The following is a 17,840-nucleotide window of genomic DNA, read 5'->3' as shown; positions in this document are numbered from 1 at the left end:
GGAGGGTCTGTTCATTGAGGGTTGGCAGCTGGTCATCCATGTCATCAGGAAAATCCAGGACAGGCAGGTCGGTAGGAGGTAAGCCATCATCCTCTGCAATGAGTGTAAAATCAATATTGGATTACACCGACTGTTGACATGGGACATCATGTATTTGCCACTGGAGGCTCAGTGACATGTCACTGACCCAAGGTTGTGGTTTTACTTATATGTAGCATTGTGCATCACCAATGGGCCAAGCTCACTGGTAATGGAATATGACGGAACGCAACGCTGCACTAAGAGTGGCAGTGCCCTGCTGCGTCAATTACACAATGCAGGGATGCACTGTATTCATTTACATACGGCACACCCCTGTATTTTCCCCTGCGCTGGCACTAAATAGAGCTGCCTAGCACCAACGTAGGTATCCTTTCACCATCGTGCAAGGATGACTGCGTTGTAAGGTTTGATTGTTTATGTGTGGGAAGGTGTCCGTTCCTGCACATACACAATCACTCATGGCGATTTGGGTCCTCTGTGTGTGCTGGAGAATGCAGCACACATAGAAACATACATAACGAGGGGGAATAAATGTATACCTCCCTGTTTCTTACTAATACCACCCCTGGATGGCCTTAGATTTTTGTGCTGCCTCAGGTTTACTGATATTAGTAAATCTGAGGCAGCGTCAAAATGCAATGGGTGTTTCTGTGGTACGCCCACAGCAACACACATTGCACACCCCTTCTACACAAAGTGATGGGTGTGAAGGGGCCATATTTACAGGGTGGCGTTAATGCACAAAAAGTGGCCTAACACCACCTTGTAAATAGGGCAATGGGCATTGAGCCACCAGAGCATCACAAAAAGTGATGCTCCAGTGGCGCTTGGGGCTCATGAATATGCCCCTGAGTATTTTTGGGCATATGTATGTGCCCCAAATGCCAACGGAATGTAACATTTGGTCTGGCTCCTGTGGCACAATGCCCTGCCCCGTATGTACTAGGAGGCATGAAGCCACTTTATGTGCCTTGGTGCCACCTTGTATATATGGCCCCATCACATCCAACACTTTGCGTGTAAGGTGTGTGCAATGGGTGTTGCATTGGGCGTACCACAACAACACCCATTGAGTTTTGACACTGCTTTAGATTTTTGACTATTTGTATTCCGTACGCAGGGCCAATATCTGACACCAGCCCAGTGGTGGGTTTGGCATGACAACATCTCGGAGTAACGCTTACTTTTGTACTGCATTTCTTGCATTTCAGTATACTGCACACAGAGTAAGAGCAAATCACACTTTCAGGTTGTTGCTGTGCAGGACGGTGTTCCTTTCTTCACACAAACATTCTTCCCCTCAACACAACCATCCCTGGACTATGGTGCACAACATTTGATTACCACTTGCGCAGGGAAGTATACAGGGATACTGTGTATTCTAATTTTATAGTGCATCCCTGCCTTTTTAAAATGACAGTGCGTGATGCTGCCTAATGTTGCACAGCAGCATGCACCATCATTTTCTGTTTGATCTAGCCCTCTAACTTTGATCTAGACCTCTAACTTGTCAAATGGTGAGATTCAAGCTACTTGTTCAGCTGCACACATGATATTCACACACATGCACAATGTGATGTATGCATTTTATTTTGTGGCCATTCTCATATGATGCATATGGCTGTGTGTGAGTTGTTGTGGGTTCAGCCTGTATGGATTGTGTTCCACAGGTTGAAAGCTTTAGTGCAGATTTGTTCTCATTTGGCACGGCACAGGGCAGCTGCAAGATGTGTTGCAGTACGCTGCAGCAGTTCTGATACGCGGTGATGTGCCATATTTACATGTATACAGTACAGCCCTGAAATTTCCCCTGCACCTGCACAGATTAGTGCTCCCTGCACCAGCACAGGCATTATTGCAGCATGATGATGGGGTGGCTGCCTTGAAGTTATGATTTGTTCATGTGCAGGGAGATGTCCCTTCCTGCACATGTACAAGCAATTTTTTTGCAAAGATAGCAAGATGCAGCACACAAGAGTAAAGGCAATGCAACATTTATGTAGGGATGAATTTTGGCCTGAAACATCACCCTGACACCAGTCCTGGGGTGGTATTGACTACAGGGACTTTGATTGCATGTGCTATCCAGGCAATGTGGTGCATATTTGCGTGGTGGAATATAGCCATAGTGAGAAGCATATGATGAGGTTTGTATATGTTGGAGTGCAGAGCACAACCAAAGCGTCAGTACATGTGTGGCTTGGGTGAGGATGGGGCATCTTGATTCAGGGCCTATGTGTCGGGATGCAACCCTTTGGCATGCATTCAGTATGTCCTATGTGCCTCCCTCTTCTGCCATTAGTGGAGTTCCAGATGTCCCCTCCTGCAACATACCCTACATTTGCGGTGGTTCCTGGTAGTCTGCACTGTCCGTCCTGTCCTCCGATTCCAGTGACCAGCTCCTCAGGGATGACCACCGCAACCATCTCACCCAGCTCATCCAGGTCCTTCTGTGGTGCAGGACTTCCACCTCCAGTCTTCAGTGCTGCCTTACAGTTCCTGGCAAGTTTCTCCTTAGTCCTGCGCTTGCAATCGCGCCAGTTCGTCTTGCACTCAGTAACAGTTCTCTTCACCTCAGCGACACTGTTTATTTTGTCCACTATTTGCTGCCATATTGCATCTCTCCTAGCAACTGGCAATTTGGAGGTGACGTATAGCTGATGTTGGTGCCCCGTCACATCTCTTACCAGGATCTCATGCTCCTCCTTGCTAAAGCGACACTTGCGCTTTTTCTTCTCCTGTGATTTTTCTGTACTCTCCTGGCTGGTACTTCGGTGTTTGGGGTCTCCATGGGGTCTCTTCTGGCCTTCTGATTCATTCTTCTTTTGCAAATGCACTCTTTCCTGCTTTTGCATTTTATTTTGACGCTAATGTGGTGTTAAAATGGTGCTAACACTTTACTGACATGTTTACGTGCCGCAAAACGGTGTAGCACCATTTTTGCAGCATTAACGTCATTTTTCTTGATGCCATTGTGCAGCTGTTAGTGCTTATTTTTTACACCATCCATTCCTTAACACCATCCTAAATCATTTAATAAATATGGTGCAAGCATGGTGCTAAGGAATGACGCTTACTCGCGTTAATACAAATGACGCACAACTGTGCTAGCACAGTTGTGCATCAGATTCTATCAATATGCCTCTTTGTTCCATTTTTTTTTTTTTTAAGTTTTGGTTTCCTTTGTGTGGGAAAGTAGCCTCTATTAAGAATAGTTACCCCCATCTGTGACCTGCTTGTGAGTGTGTTTCAGTGTGTTTTTACTGTGTCACTGGGATCCTGCTAGCCAGGACCCCAGTGCTAATAGTGAAAACCCTATATGCCAGTGTGTTTTGCCTGTCTCACCGGGATCCTGCTAGCCAGGACCCAAGTGCTCATAGTGTGTGGCCTAATGTGTGTGCCGTCAGTGGTGCTTAACTGTGTCACTGAGGCTCCTCTAGGTCAGAAGTGGGGGTATCCATGATACTAAGAGGGTACTTCCTCACATAAACCCTCCCCCAAATGAAGGAAAATAAGGCTAACCTTGGCCAGTTGAGACTTTATTGTCTAAGTGGTGATAAGTGAAGAGTAGATCTTCAATAGAGTGGTTGATCCCTTTATCATCCACTATATGGTTACTTCCCTCTGGGGATGTAAACCAACCTTTTTGGAGATTTTTACCTAACCAATAGTGTGAGTGTAAATTATCAGAGTTCCTATTAGTATGTTTTAAAGTTGGGCAGTGGGAGTGGTCCACTGGGCCTAAGGAAAATGCTAGACAGGGATGCTGGCTCAATAAAGCCATAGCTGGGCAAACACTTTGTCCATATGGCTGTAGGACAGAACAGGGTTGCTGTTTCTCTTGAGTTGGTTCAGAGCATGGATGCTGTCCTCCAAGCTCCACACCAGGACAGACCTGCTGTCCTAAGTGTTTAGACACAGCGCAGGGCTGCTGCACTAAAGTTTCTCTGGGAATGCTGGAGGGATGCACCATATTTACCACAATGGTGCAATTTTGCACATCTGTTTTAGTGGTTCCACAAAGAGGTACTCCTACCTCTGGGAGTCCAGCTGTGGTAGCTGATGGCTTCCTTGGTACAGGTTCCACCCCAGGAGAGGTTTCTCCAGCCACAGGAATGGTATCCTTAGTGGTAGGGTGGGGAAGGGATACTTTGATACCCTTTTTACCTGTTGGTGGAGAGGGATCCTGAGATTTCAGGCCTTTTTCTCTCCTTTGCTTTTTCATTTAATCAGAAAGGAGAGGCAGCATGGATGCATGGGTCCTAAACTCTACCTGAGCCCAATCGGAGGCCTCTTGGTCATTCCCTAAGAGACAATCTAGAGGTAAACTAGGTGATACCACCAACTGCTTAGGGCCAGTAACTCCACTACAACTAAGTTGAACTACAGCTACGGGGAGAGACTGAGTGGAGTTATTGACATCAGTATATTGGTACTTCTGTCCAAGGAGGTGTTGTGCAGATGACACCAAGTTTTTAGTCATCAAAGTGATACTGACACATGTGTCCCTGTAGGTCTGGGCCTTAACACCATTTATTAAGATTGACTGCCTGTACTTATCCAAGCAGCCAAGGTGGCAAGGCCAATGCCAACAGGTGTGACAGAAACTGTCTTGGGACTGTCTACCCCAGTTTCTATTATGGTCCCAAAGTGAACCCAACTACACCTTTAGTTTGACTATTGCCAGTAGTCCCACCACTATCAGCACTACTGGTAGGGGCACTAGAATAGGGGGGCATATTTATACTCTGTTTGCGCCGGAATTGCGTTTTTTTTTTTTACGCAATTCCGACGCAAAACTAACTCCATATTTACACTTTGGCGTTAGACGCGTCTAGAGCCAAAGTCCATGGAGTTAGCGTCATTTTTTAGCGTGGACACCTACTTTGCGTTAATTATATGCAAGGTAGGCGTTCCCGTCTAAAAAATCGACTCCGAGGCATGTGCGTCGGATTTATACTCCCGGGCAAAATTCACGCCCGGGAGTGGGCGGGTCAAAAAAAATGACGTACGGCCACTTTTGCGCCGTTTTTTAGCACCTGCAAAAGGCAGGCGTTAAGGGACCTGTGGGCTCTGAAGGAGCCCAGAGGTGCCCTCCCATGCCCCCAGGGACACCCCCTGTCACCCTTGCCCACCCCAGGAGGACACCCAAGGCTGGAGGGACCCATCCCAGGGACATTAAGGTAAGTTCAGGTAAGTGTTTTTTTTTTTTTTTTTGTGGCATAGGGGGGGCCTGATTTGTGCCCCCCCACATGCCACTATGCCCAATGACCATGCCCAGGGGACAGAAGTCCCCTGGGCATGGCCATTGGGCAAGGGGGCATGACTCCTGTCTTTGCTAAGACAGGAGTCATTTCTATGGGGGTTGGGAGTGAAAAAAAATGGCGCAAATCGGGTTGAGGCGAAAAAATTGCCTCAACCTGACTTGCCCCATTTCTTGACGCCCAAGCCCCATATCCCCCTATGCCGGCGCTGCCTGGTGTACGTCGTTTTTTTAAACGCACACCAGACGGCGCCGGCGGCTAACGCCGGCTAACGTCATTCGATAAATACGGCGCCCGCATGGCGCTTCAGAATGGCGTTAGCCGGCGCTAATTTTTTTGACGCAAAACTGCGTTAGCGCAGTTTTGCGTCAAAAAGTATAAATATGGGCCATGATGTTTTAGTGGTGGTTTGCTCAGGGGTTTTACCTGGACAGGACTTATCTCCTGGCCAATGGCCTTCACCTCTGCACACATAGCACCAAGGCTTTTTCTGATTGTGTGAAGAGTGAGAAGAAGATGAAGAAGATGATTTATCCCCACCCCTGAGGAGTTTTGTGGACCTGAATAAGGATCTTTGAGCTTACTTTTATCCCATGCTTGTCCTGAGATTTTTCACCATCTTTCTTTTTGCTGTCTTTGTCACCCCCTGGATGAGCTTTTCTGCGACCCTTGTTCTGACCCATTTGTCTGCCTTCTTTCCCAGTCCTTGGGGTGAAGTCAGATCTGAGTCCACAATATACTGATGCAACAAGTCAGACACACAATTATTCAATATATGCTCTCTCAGAATAAAGTCATATAGGCTTTCATATTCAGTCATCGTACTGCCATTTAACCAACCTTCTAGGGCCTTCACTGAACAGTCTACAAAGTCTTTCCAATCCTGTGATGACTCCTTTCTGGTCTCTCTGTTCTTTATCCTGTATTGTTTAGTGATTAAGCCCAGACCATCTAAGAGTGCACTTTTGAGAATATGGTAGTTATCTGCATCATCCTCTCTGACAATAAGGAGTCTGTATCTCCCCTTGCCAGAGAAAGATAGCCACAGGATAGCAATCCACCAAACTCGAGGGACCCTCTGAACTTTACATGCCCTCTCAAGTGCAGCAAACCACTTACATATCTCATCTCCATCCTTGCAAGGAGGGACAACTTTATGCAGATTTTGTTAATCAAATGAGGGTTCTCTAACATTAGAATTCCTGAAACTGAATGCTGCCACCATGGGGAACTAACCCAAACCCTGCCTTTCCTTTAACACAGCCAGGGAATCCCTGTCTAAGGCCAACTGCTGTTACCGTAGCTTCAGTCTTGCCTCCTCTAACTTCAGCTTTCTGAGTTCCCTATCTAGGGACTGGTCCTCAGGGTTAGAACTGTGGGATACTTCTGAGGCAGAAGTAACATTGGAATTTGCAGAGGCTGATCTTTCCCTAACTAGAGCCACCCTAGTGACCTGGACTCTAGGTGTGAAGGGAGCCCTACTATTGTTTGAACCCTTCCAACTCCCAGTTGCACTAAGGGGCCTATTAACAGAATGATCAGTGGAAGGACACTCCCCAGGATTAACAATGTGCTCATCTGAGTTTGCCGGGTAGGAATCTTCCTCAACTCCCCCATCTGGCTGATCCTGACCAGTGCTAAGTCCCTGGTCATCCTTCAGGAGAAGATTTGAGAGGAACTCCTTATTGGGGTTCTTCGCAACCCTTACACTTCCTTCAATACAGAGACCCCTCAAACCTTTAAACTTAAGATTCTCATAGGTTGATTTCACAATTCTAGGGGTGGCTTCTAGAGAAGACATATTGAAAGAGAAAAGGTTTAGGAAAGTGAGTACAATGTTAGTTGACTATCAGAGCTAACTTTTCACAGAAAAGAAGAAAACTTTGCAGAAACTTTGCAAAACTTTTGCAAAGTTAAAAGAACTTTTTAGAAAGTTAGAAATTACTTCTAGGTATAGATTATGTACAGCTCTAAGTATTGGAGCAAGCTTTTCTTGTAAAAAAGCACTAGTAACAAAGTGGAAAAAGCAACTGCAAGTACTTATCCCACTGCTGCACTACCAATGTAGGATGCTGGCCTGGTTTGTAGAGGGTACCTTGGGTACTTACACCTTACACCAGGTCCAGTTATCCCTTATTAGTGAAATGTAGTAGTGTTCTAGCAGCTTAGGCTGATAGAGGTAGCTATAGCAGAGCACCTTAGGCTGAACTAGGAGACATGCAAAGCTCCTGCAATACCAATTATAGTTACACAGTACTTATACACAAGTAAAGACAATATTCAGTGTTTACCAAAAATAAAGGTAGTTTATTTGGGTGGCACAAGGACAAAAATCTCCTTCTGGAGGTAAGTATTATACACAATATATACACTAGACACCAAAATAAGGTAAGTAATTAGACATAGGATAGTGCAAACAATAGGAAATGCTAAAGAGTGCAATAGGAGAAAATGGGTCTAGGGGCAACACAAACCATATACTAAGAAAGTGGAATGCGAACCATGTATTCCCCCCTAGATAAGTGTAGTGTGTAGAGAATCGCTGGGAGAGTAAGAATACAGTAAAGATAAGTAAATTTCCCCACCAAAGAGCCCAGGAAAGTAGGAGTAAAGTCCTGCAGGGAGGGGTAGGCTCCCCCAGCTTCTGGAAATGCTTTGAAGGGCACAAATGGTGCCCTCCTTGCATAAGCCAGTCTACACCGGTTCAGGGAACCTCAGTCCCTGCTCTGGCATGAAATTGGACAAAGGAAAGGAGAGTGACCACTCCTCTGTCCATCACCACCACAGGGGTGGTGTCCAGAGCTCCTCCAGTGTGTCCCAGACTTCAGCCATCTTGTTTTCCAATGTGTGGGAATACTCTGGAGGCCTCTGAGTGGCTAGTGCAAGCATGTGACATCAGAGACCCCTACTGATAGGTCCATACCTGATAAGGTAGCCAATCCTCCTCTCTGGGCTATTTAGAGTCTCTCCTGTGGGTTTCTCTTCAGATTCTACTTGCAAGTTTCCAGCAGGAATCCTCTGCAACTTCTACTTCATCTTCTGACCTCGGATTGACTGCAGACTGCTCCAGGAACCCCTATAACAGCAACAAAGTATCCAGAAAGGCTACTGTTCCTCTGCAACTTCAACTCCAGCCAGCAACAGTTTCCACAGTGTGCATGCTCTGGGGACTCCCTGTCTTCACCCTGCACCAGAAGGACCGAAGAAATCTCCAGTGGAGAGACACAGTCACTTTCAGCAGGCACCTTCTAAGACGATGACCGGTTCTCTTTGACTCTTCTCCTGGTGACGAGTGTGCTCCTTGGAATACAGGTGGTAGACCCCTTTAGACACAGACTGTCCTAAGGTGGTGCTGTACAAATTTGAAGGCGGTAAGAGCTTGCCTTCCTTGTTTGCGACAGTACCCCTGTGTACCACGTCATCTTCACCTCCTGAAGCCTCTGTGCACTGTTTGCAAGAATCCTTTGTGCACAGCCTGGCCCAGGTCCCCAGCACTCTATCCTGTGACGCTCAACTCACTGAGTTGTTCTCCGGTGGCGTGGGACCATCTTTTGTAGTGCTGCAGCAAATGCAATTTGCACCTTCTTTGTCCCCATGTCCTGGGACCTCCGTGGGTGCTGCCTGGTCATCTGTGGGTTCCCTCCAGTGTTGGGAGTCCCCTCCGCCTCCTCAGTCCAAGTTGAGGCACCCAGATCCAGGCAGTGCTATTTTGACACAATCCACAACATTGCTTGAACCAAGGCTTGTTGGACAAATCCAGAGCTCCAACTTGCCTGCATCCAACAGGCTGTGTATCAAGGGGTCGTATTTACAAGATTGCATTAAGCCACAAAAAGTGGTTTAACACCACCTTGTAAATGCAGCGCAGTGCATAGCGTCACCGAAGCGTCACTAAAGGTGATGCTCCGGTGGTGATAGGGCCTTTTAAATCTGGCCCTTACAGTTTAATGGCTCAGTGGAGGTTCTTCTCCCAATATTATGGTCTACCTACATGAATGATTAACCAAAAAGGTATTTGGGGGTTGTGATTCAGAATGTTAGGAGGACCTTTATATGTTTATTTGTTTCTTTCTTACCTAAAATCAGGAGTTTATTAATGTCATGGCAGTGTCTTCCAATTTCTATGGTAACTAGAGTTTCATTATTAAAGATGTCAAACTTACCATTATTCATATTTTTATTTTTAAACGTGTGTCTTGCAAATTGCAAATCGCCAAATTTATCAATATTTGGCAAGTGCGATTCAGCAAGACAACTTGCTGCACTGCATCAAATGGATCATACTTGATCTGTCCCTGCACTGGTGCAATAGGGAAAGCCAAGAATCAGTGCAGGCATCCTTGTGTCATGATGCAAGATTGCCTGCATTGCAGATAGAATTGTTTTTATTGCAGGAAGGAACACTTTCTTGCACAAAAACAATGCCCTGAGGCTTTTTCCTCATCTATGTGTGCTGCAGAATGAACGCATTTCTCCTTGCTATGCCTCCCCTGGGAAAGTGTAGCATTTTTACGCATTCCCAGGTTTACCAGTGTTAATAAATCTGGGAATGTGCCAAAAGCCATGGGTGGGTGCTTGGGAAAACCCATGCTCCACAAATGGATTGCCTTCCAAGTGAATGTAAGGAAGCAGATTTACTATGTTAGGCAGAGCTATACAGGGTGGATCTGATTGGCATAGTAAATCTCACTTAAGGCTTGGTTACTCTTGTGTCTCCTTCACTGACACAAGGGCACTCAGGCCATTGATACATCTGGGCCTGTGTTTTAGACAAGTTAACGAAACAATAAAAGACAGCATTTGTGTTTAACAACAGTTTTAGTCAAACAATATGTAGAAGATTTAGCTGTGCCAAATTTAAAAACTAGTTTCATTCACAAATATTATATCAAGGTTTAATTTAAATTTCCAGATTGGTTGTTATGATAATTCCAGAATCAGAGAATTTAGTAAAAGTCCAATTCTTGGATGAATAACTATTCGATGCCATGGGTCACTGGTATAAAAACAATGAAAGAACGAGTGTATGCCAGATGCATTCAGAACTTGTTCAAAAAATAGAAAACATATGTCAGGGAGCAGGTCACTAGGGAGATAGGGAGGCAAGTGTCACATTTCAATTTTGAGTCTATTAAAGGAACCAGTTTTAGGTATATAGACATCTATACAAAATGATTGATTTACTATATGCCAAAAAAGCGTAATGAGACTAACTACAGAATCTCCCCTCATTCTCTGAGATGACACACTGTTAGGTTAGGGCAGTCCTTTTGGCTTTCTGAAGGAGTCACCACATCAGTATGTAAGGCCAACTAGCCTCTTGCCTGACTTTGTCAGAGGGTTGACTCATCAATGTCTAAGGTCACCGTAGTTTGGACCCAGCCATATGCAAATCCCTATGGAAACACTCTACCCTGAACAGCCAGGCCAGGTCCTCCCTGGACCGGAAACAGGCATCCTAGGACTGGTGATGGGATATCACCCTTCATCAGCCAGGCTGTCTTGAATCCAGTGGCGCAGCGAGCAAAGGATCCATGTCTGGGCATACCCTTACTTCTTAGGGTGCACAAAGCAACACCAAAATAAAATGATGTACGGAGTATTGAAACTTTTCCAACACTCACCCTCAGTCAAAGATCTGGGTTTAATCCATTATTATTTTGCTTGCCACGTCACCCCAGTTTGGACCCAGTGTAGGAGGCTGGCCTGGTTTGTAGTGGGTACCTTGAGTACTGACACTTTTTACCAGGTCCAGTTATCCCTTATTAGTGAAGTAGTAGTGTTTTAGCAGCTTAGGCTGATAGAGGTAGCTATAGCAGACCAGCTTAGGCTGAACTAGGAGACATGCACAACTCATGCAATACCACATATAGTTACACAGTACTTATACACAAGTAAAGACAATACTCAGTGTTACCAAAAATAAAGGTATTTATTTGGGTGACACAGTACCAAAAATATCTTAGAGCCAATACTCCTTCTGGAGGTAAGTATTATACATAATATATATACACTAGACACCAAAATTAGACAAGTAATTAGTCATAGAACAATGCAAACAACAGGAAATGCTATAGATTACAATGGGAGAAAATAGGTCTGGGGGCAACACAAACCATATACTAAGAAAGTGGAATGCGAACCACGAATTCCCCCTAGACAAGTGTAGTGTGTGCAGAATTGCTGGGAGAATAAGAATACAGTAAAGGTAAGTAAATTACCCCACTTCAGAGCCCAGAAAAGCAGAAATAAAGTACTGCAAGTTTCCTTAGGGCACACTACACCTCGTGATTGGGATTATTGCGATAACCAACCAAGTCTGCAACCAACAACTTCTGGAATCCTGGACCTGAAGACCTACAAAAGAAGGGAACCAAGTCCAGAAGTCGAATGAAGTTCCAAGAAGGGCAGGAGTCCCTGCCAACCCAGAAAAGGGTGCAAAAGAAGAGTCCCCGATTGGATGAAGACTGCAGAAATGCACCCTAGGAAGATGCCAGAGGGTTCCTGCATGATGCAATGGATGTCCCACAAAGTGAAGATGGATGCACACGTGATTTCGTTTTTGGAAGCTCCCAACAAGACTTGCTTACGACAAAGATGCATTTTGCATCAAAATGTCGCTGGTTGGACCAAGGAGGGATGTGGGGGCCTCACCTTTGTGTGAGGAGGAAGAAGGGGCTCTCAGCACTTTAGAGAGCCCTCAGGATGCCAGACAGCACCCAGGGGAGTCCCAGGACACGGGGATAAAGTAGGTGCAAAACACGGTTGGTGCAGCATAACAAAGGAAGGTCCCACACCTCCGGACAACAACTCAGCAAGTTGAGCATCACAGGATGGAGTGAAGGAGACCTTGGCCAGGCTGTGCATGCAGGAATTTTGCAAATAGTGCACAGAGGCCTCAGGAGGTGAAGAAGATGCAGTACACAGGATACCATCACCCTCAGGGAAGACAAGGTCTTCCCTACCCCAAGTTGTGTCAACAGGACTTCAGGACAGTTTATGTCGATGGGGTCCACCCTCTGTGTCCTCAGGGGCATGCTCGTCACTGTGAGAGGAGTCCGAGGGCACCGGCAGTCATCCTGGAAGGTGCCTGCGTGAGCAGGGGAGTTACTCCGTCACCCCAGAGGAGATTTCTTTGGTCCTTCTGGAGCAGGATGAAGACCGGAAGTCCTTAGAGTCTGCACACTGTGGAAACTGTTGCAGGTGCTGGCTGGAGCTGAAGTTGCAGAGGAAAAGTATCCCTTGTGGATACTTTGTTGTTGTTACAGGGGTTCCAGGAGCAGGCTGCGGTTGATCCGAGGTCAGAGGATGAAGTAGTAGTTGCAGAGGATTCCTGAAGGAAACTTGCAAAACAGAATCTGAAGAGAACCCACAGGAGAGACCCTAAATAGTCCTGAGAGGGGGATTGGCTACCTTATCAGGTAAGGACCTATCAGGAGGGGTCTCTGACGTCACCTGCTGGCACTGGCCACTCAGAGCCTCCAGAGTGCCCCCACACCTTGCAAAGCAAGATGGCTGAAGTCTGGGACACAGTGGAGGAGCTCAGGGCACCACCCCTGGGGCGGTGATGGACAGGGGAGTGGTTGCTCCCATTTCCTTTTTCCATTTTTGCGCCATAGCAGGGGACAAAGGGTCCATGAACCGGTGTAAACTGGCTTATTCAAGGAGGGCACCATCTGCCCAGATCCCAGGAGGGCACAACCCTGTCTGTGAGTTGGCAGAAGCTGTAGCTTCAGCTCAAACCCAAGAGAGCTGGTTTGGCAGTACTGCAGTCCATAGTGGAGCCCCCAGGATGCATGGAGTTGGCTCCCCAATACCAGGTTTGGATTGGGGGACAGTTTCATGATCTTAGACATGTTACATGGCCACTTTTGAAGTTACCATTGTGAAACTACATATAGGTATTGACCTATATGTAGTGCACACATGTAATGGCAACCCCGCACTCACATAGTCCCAGGAAATTACCCTGAGCTATGTGGGGGCCCCTTTGCTAGTGCAAGGGTGCCCTCACACTCACTTAGGGCCAGATGTACGAAACGTTTTGCGACTCGCAAACGACAAAATTTGATGTTTGCGAGTCGCAAAACGCGTATCCCAATGCAGAAATGCATTTTGCGAGTCGTTACCGACTCGCAAAATGCATTTCAGACTCGCAAATAGGAAGGGGTGTTCCCTTCCTATTTGCGAGTCGCATTGGGATGCAATACCATTTGCGACCGCATATGCGGTCGCAAATGGCATCGCAGTTACCATCCACTTCAAGTGGATGGTAACCCAATCGCAAATTGGAAGGGGTCCCCATGGGACCCCTTCCAGTTTTTGATTGCACCCCAAAATATTTTTTCAGGGCAGGGAGTGGTCCAAGGGACCACTCCCTGCCCTGAAAAATCCGAAACTAAAGGTTTCGGTTTTTTTTTGTAGTGCAGCTCGTTTTCCCTTAGGGAAAACGGGCTACACTTCAAAAAAAAAAAACCTGCTTTATTGACAAGCAGGTCGCTAACATGGAGGCCTGCTGACGTCAGCAGGCCTCCATGTTAGCGAGTGCCCATACTCGCAATGGGGCCGCAATTTGCGACCCACCTCATGAATATTCATGAGGTGGGTCATTGCGACCCCATTGCGAGTTGCAGTCGGTGTCTGAGACACCGTACTGCATAGCAATTTGCGACTTGCAAATTGCGAGTCGCAGGGACTCGCAATTTGCAAGTCGCAAATTGCTTTTTTTGTACATCTGGCCCATGGTAACTTTGCACCCAACCTTCAGCAAGTGAAGGTTAGACATATAGGTGACTTATAAGTTACTTAAGTGCAGTGAAAATGGCTGTGAAATAATGTGTGCGTTATTTCACGCAGGCTGCAATGGCAGGCCTGTGCAAGGGTTTGTCTGAGCTCCCTATGGGTGGCAATATAAATGCTGCAGCCCTTATGGATCTCCTGGAACCCCAATGCCCTGGGTACCTAGGTACCATATACAAGGGACTTATAAGGGGGGGTCCAGTGTGCCAATCAGAATTGGTAAAAAAGGGTCACTAGCCTGCAGTGACAAATTTAAAAGCACTGAGGTTCTGATTTGCAGAGCCTCAGTGACACAGTCAAGCACTATACAGACACCCATATTAGGCCATAAACTATGAGCACTGGGGTCGGAACCAGCAGGATCCCAGTGAGACAGGCAAAAACGCCCACACTACACTTGTCTAGGGGGCAATTCCTGATTCCAATTCCACTTTCTTAGTAAATGGTTTGTGTTGCCCATAGACCTATTTTCTCCCACTGCATTCTATAGCTTTTCCTATTGTTTGCACTATCCTATGTCTATTTACTTACCTTATTTTGGTGTTCCTGAGACTGAGCTGCTCAGATCCCAGGAGGGCAGAACCCTGCCTGTGAGGTGGCAGCAGCAGTAGCTGCAGAGTGCTGGCTTGGCAGTACTGGGGGTCCATAGTGGAGCCCCCAGGATGCATGGAATTGGCTTCCCAATACCAGATTTGGAATGACACCTTACCTGTCAGTATTCAGAGTTACCACTGTGAAGCTGCATATAGGTATTGACCTATATGTAGTGCACACGTGTAATGGTGTCCCCGCACTCACAAAGTCCTGGCAAATGGCTCTGAACTATGTGGGACCACCTTTGCTAGTGCAAGGGTGCCCTCACACTTAGTAACTTTGCACCTAACCTTCAGCAAGTGAATGTTAGGCATATAGGTGACTTATAAGTTACTTAAGTGCATTGAAAATGGCTGTGAAATAATGTGTGTGTTATGTCACGCAGGCTGCAGTGGCAGTCCTGTGAAAAGGTTTGTCTGAGCTCCTTATGGGTGATAAAAAAAATGCTGCAGCCCATAAGGATCTCCTGGAACCCCAATGTCCTGGGTACCTATGTACCATATACTAGGGACTTATAAGGGGGGTCCAGTGTGCCAATTGAAATTGGTAAATGAAGTCACTAGCCTATAGTGACAAATTTAGAAGCAGAGAGAGCATAAGCACTGAGGTTCTGATTAGCAGAGCCTCAGTGACACAGTCAAGCACTATAGAGACACACACATTAGGCCATAAACTATGAGCACTGGGGTCCTACCCAGCAGGATCCCAGTGAGACAGGCAAAAACATACTGACATACAGGTAAAAATGGGGGTAACATGCCAAGAATGATGGTTCTTTCCTACACCCAGCCATATGCAAATCAGTCTTGACCCTGCTCCCCATAGAAACAATCCAGCATGAAATGCCAAGCCAGGTTCTCCCTGGACTAGAAGCAAGCATCCTGGGACCGGTTTCGGGGTATCATCCCTCATCAGCCAGGCTAGCTGGAATCCAGTGGTGCAGCGTGCAGGAGACCCATGTCTGTGCGTACCCTTCCCACTTAGGGCCCTGTAGGAGGCTGGCCTGGCTCATAATGGGTACCTTTTGGTACTTACACCTTGTGCCAGGTCCAGTTATCCCTTATTAGTAGAATAGAGGTGTTTCTATCAGCTTAGGCTGTTAGAGGTAGCTATGGCAAAGCAGCTTAGGCTGAACTAGGAGACATGCAAAGCTCCTACTATACCACTTATATCATATAGCACAATATCATAAAAAAGACAATACTCAGAGTTACTAAAAATAAAGGTACTTTATTTTAGTGACAATATGTCAAAAGTATCTCAGAGAATACCCTCACTTAGGAGGTAAGTAATATACACAAATTATATGTACACAAACCCAAAACAGGTAAGTAACAGTAAGAAAAGTAGTGCAAACAATGTTGAATCACAATAGGATGCAATAGGTAGACATAGGTCTAGGGGCAACACAAACCATATACTCCAAAAGTGGAATGCGAATCACGAATGGACCCCAGAGCTATGGGAGGATGTAGAGGGTCGCTGGGACTGTAAGAAAACAGTAAGGGTGTCCAAGATACCCCACCCCAAGACCCTGAAAAGTAGGAGTAAAGTTACCCTACTACCCCAGAAAGACAGAATAGTCGTGATAGGGGATTCTGCAAGAACCACAAGCACCAGCAAAACACTGAAGATGGATTCCTGGACGTGAGGACCTGTAAAGGAAGGGGACTAAGTCCAGGAGTCACGAAAGTGTCCAGGGGGGCAGGAGCCCACTAAACCCCGGATGAAGGTGCAAAGGGACTGCCTCTGGGTGGAAGAAGCTGAAGATTCTGCAACAACGAAAAGAGGTAGGAACTTCTCCTTTGGATGGAAGATGTCCCACGGCATGCTGGAGGTTGCAGAAGTGTTTCCATGCAGAAGTGTTTCCATGCAGAAGTACAGTAAACAAGCCTTGCAAGTTGCAAGAGTCCCGGCTGAGGATTTTGAGTGCTGCTGGTGACCAGGAAGGACCAGAATGTAGCCCCTTGGAGGAAGAGACAGAGGGGTTGCTCAGCAACTCAGGGAGCCCCTGCAAAAGCAGGCAGCACCCGCAGAAGTACCGGAGCAGGCACTTAGAAGATCTGAGGACAGCGGTTGACTCAGAGTCACAAAGGAGGGTTCCACGATGTCAGATTTCAACTCAGCGAGTTGGGCAATGCAGGACGGAGTGCTGGGGCCCAGGCTAGGCTGTGCACAAAGGAAGTCCTGGAAAAGTGCACAGAAGCTGGAGCAGCTGCAAATCATGTAGTACACAGGATTGCTGTCTGGCATGGGAAGGCCAGGACTTACCTCCACCAAATTTAGACAGAAGGGCCACTGGATTGTGGGAGACACTTGGACCCAGCTCCTGTGTTCCAGGGACCATGTTCGTCAGGATGAAAGGGGACCCAGAGGACCGGTGATGCAGTAATTTGGTGCCTGCGTTGGCAGGGGGAAGATTCCGTCGAACCACAGGAGATTTCTTCTTGGCTTCCAGTGCAGGGTGAAGGCAGACAGCTCTTAGAGCATGCACCACCGGGAAACAGTCGAGAAAGCCGGCAGGATGAGGCGCTACAATGTTGCTGGTAGTCTTCTTTCTACTTTGTTGCAGTTTTGCAGGAGTCCTGGAGCAGTCAGCGGTCGTTCCTTGGCAGAACCACTCTGGTGAGCTCTTGCATTCGTTATCTGAGGAATAACCCAGAGGAGAGACCCTAAATGGCCAAAAAAGAGGATTGGCTACTGAGAAAGGAGGCTTGGCTACTGAAAGAGGTAAGCACCTATCAGGCGGGGTCTCTGACGTCACCTGCTGGCACTGGCCACTCAGAGCTGTCCATTGTTCCCCAACACCTCTGTATCCAAGATGGCAGAGGTCTGGGACACACTGGAGGAGCTCTGGACACCTCCCCTGGGTGGTGCTGGTAAGGGGAGTGGTCACTCCCCTTTCCGTTGTCCAGTTTCGCGCCAGAACAGGGCTGGGGGATCCCTGAACCGGTGTAGACTGGCTTATGCAGAGATGGGCACCATCTGTGCCCATCAAAGCATTTCCAGAGGCTGGGGGAGGCTACTCCTCCCCAGCCCTTCACACCTATTTCCAAAGGAAATCCTTTGTTCTGCCTTCCTGGGACCAGGCTGCCAAGGCCCCAGGGGGGCAGAAACCTGTCTGAGGGGTTGGCAGCAGCA

Source organism: Pleurodeles waltl, chromosome 11 (genome assembly GCF_031143425.1).
Source record: "Pleurodeles waltl isolate 20211129_DDA chromosome 11, aPleWal1.hap1.20221129, whole genome shotgun sequence".
NCBI lineage: Eukaryota > Metazoa > Chordata > Amphibia > Caudata > Salamandridae > Pleurodeles > Pleurodeles waltl.
Note: the sequence above shows the minus strand (reverse complement) of the source record.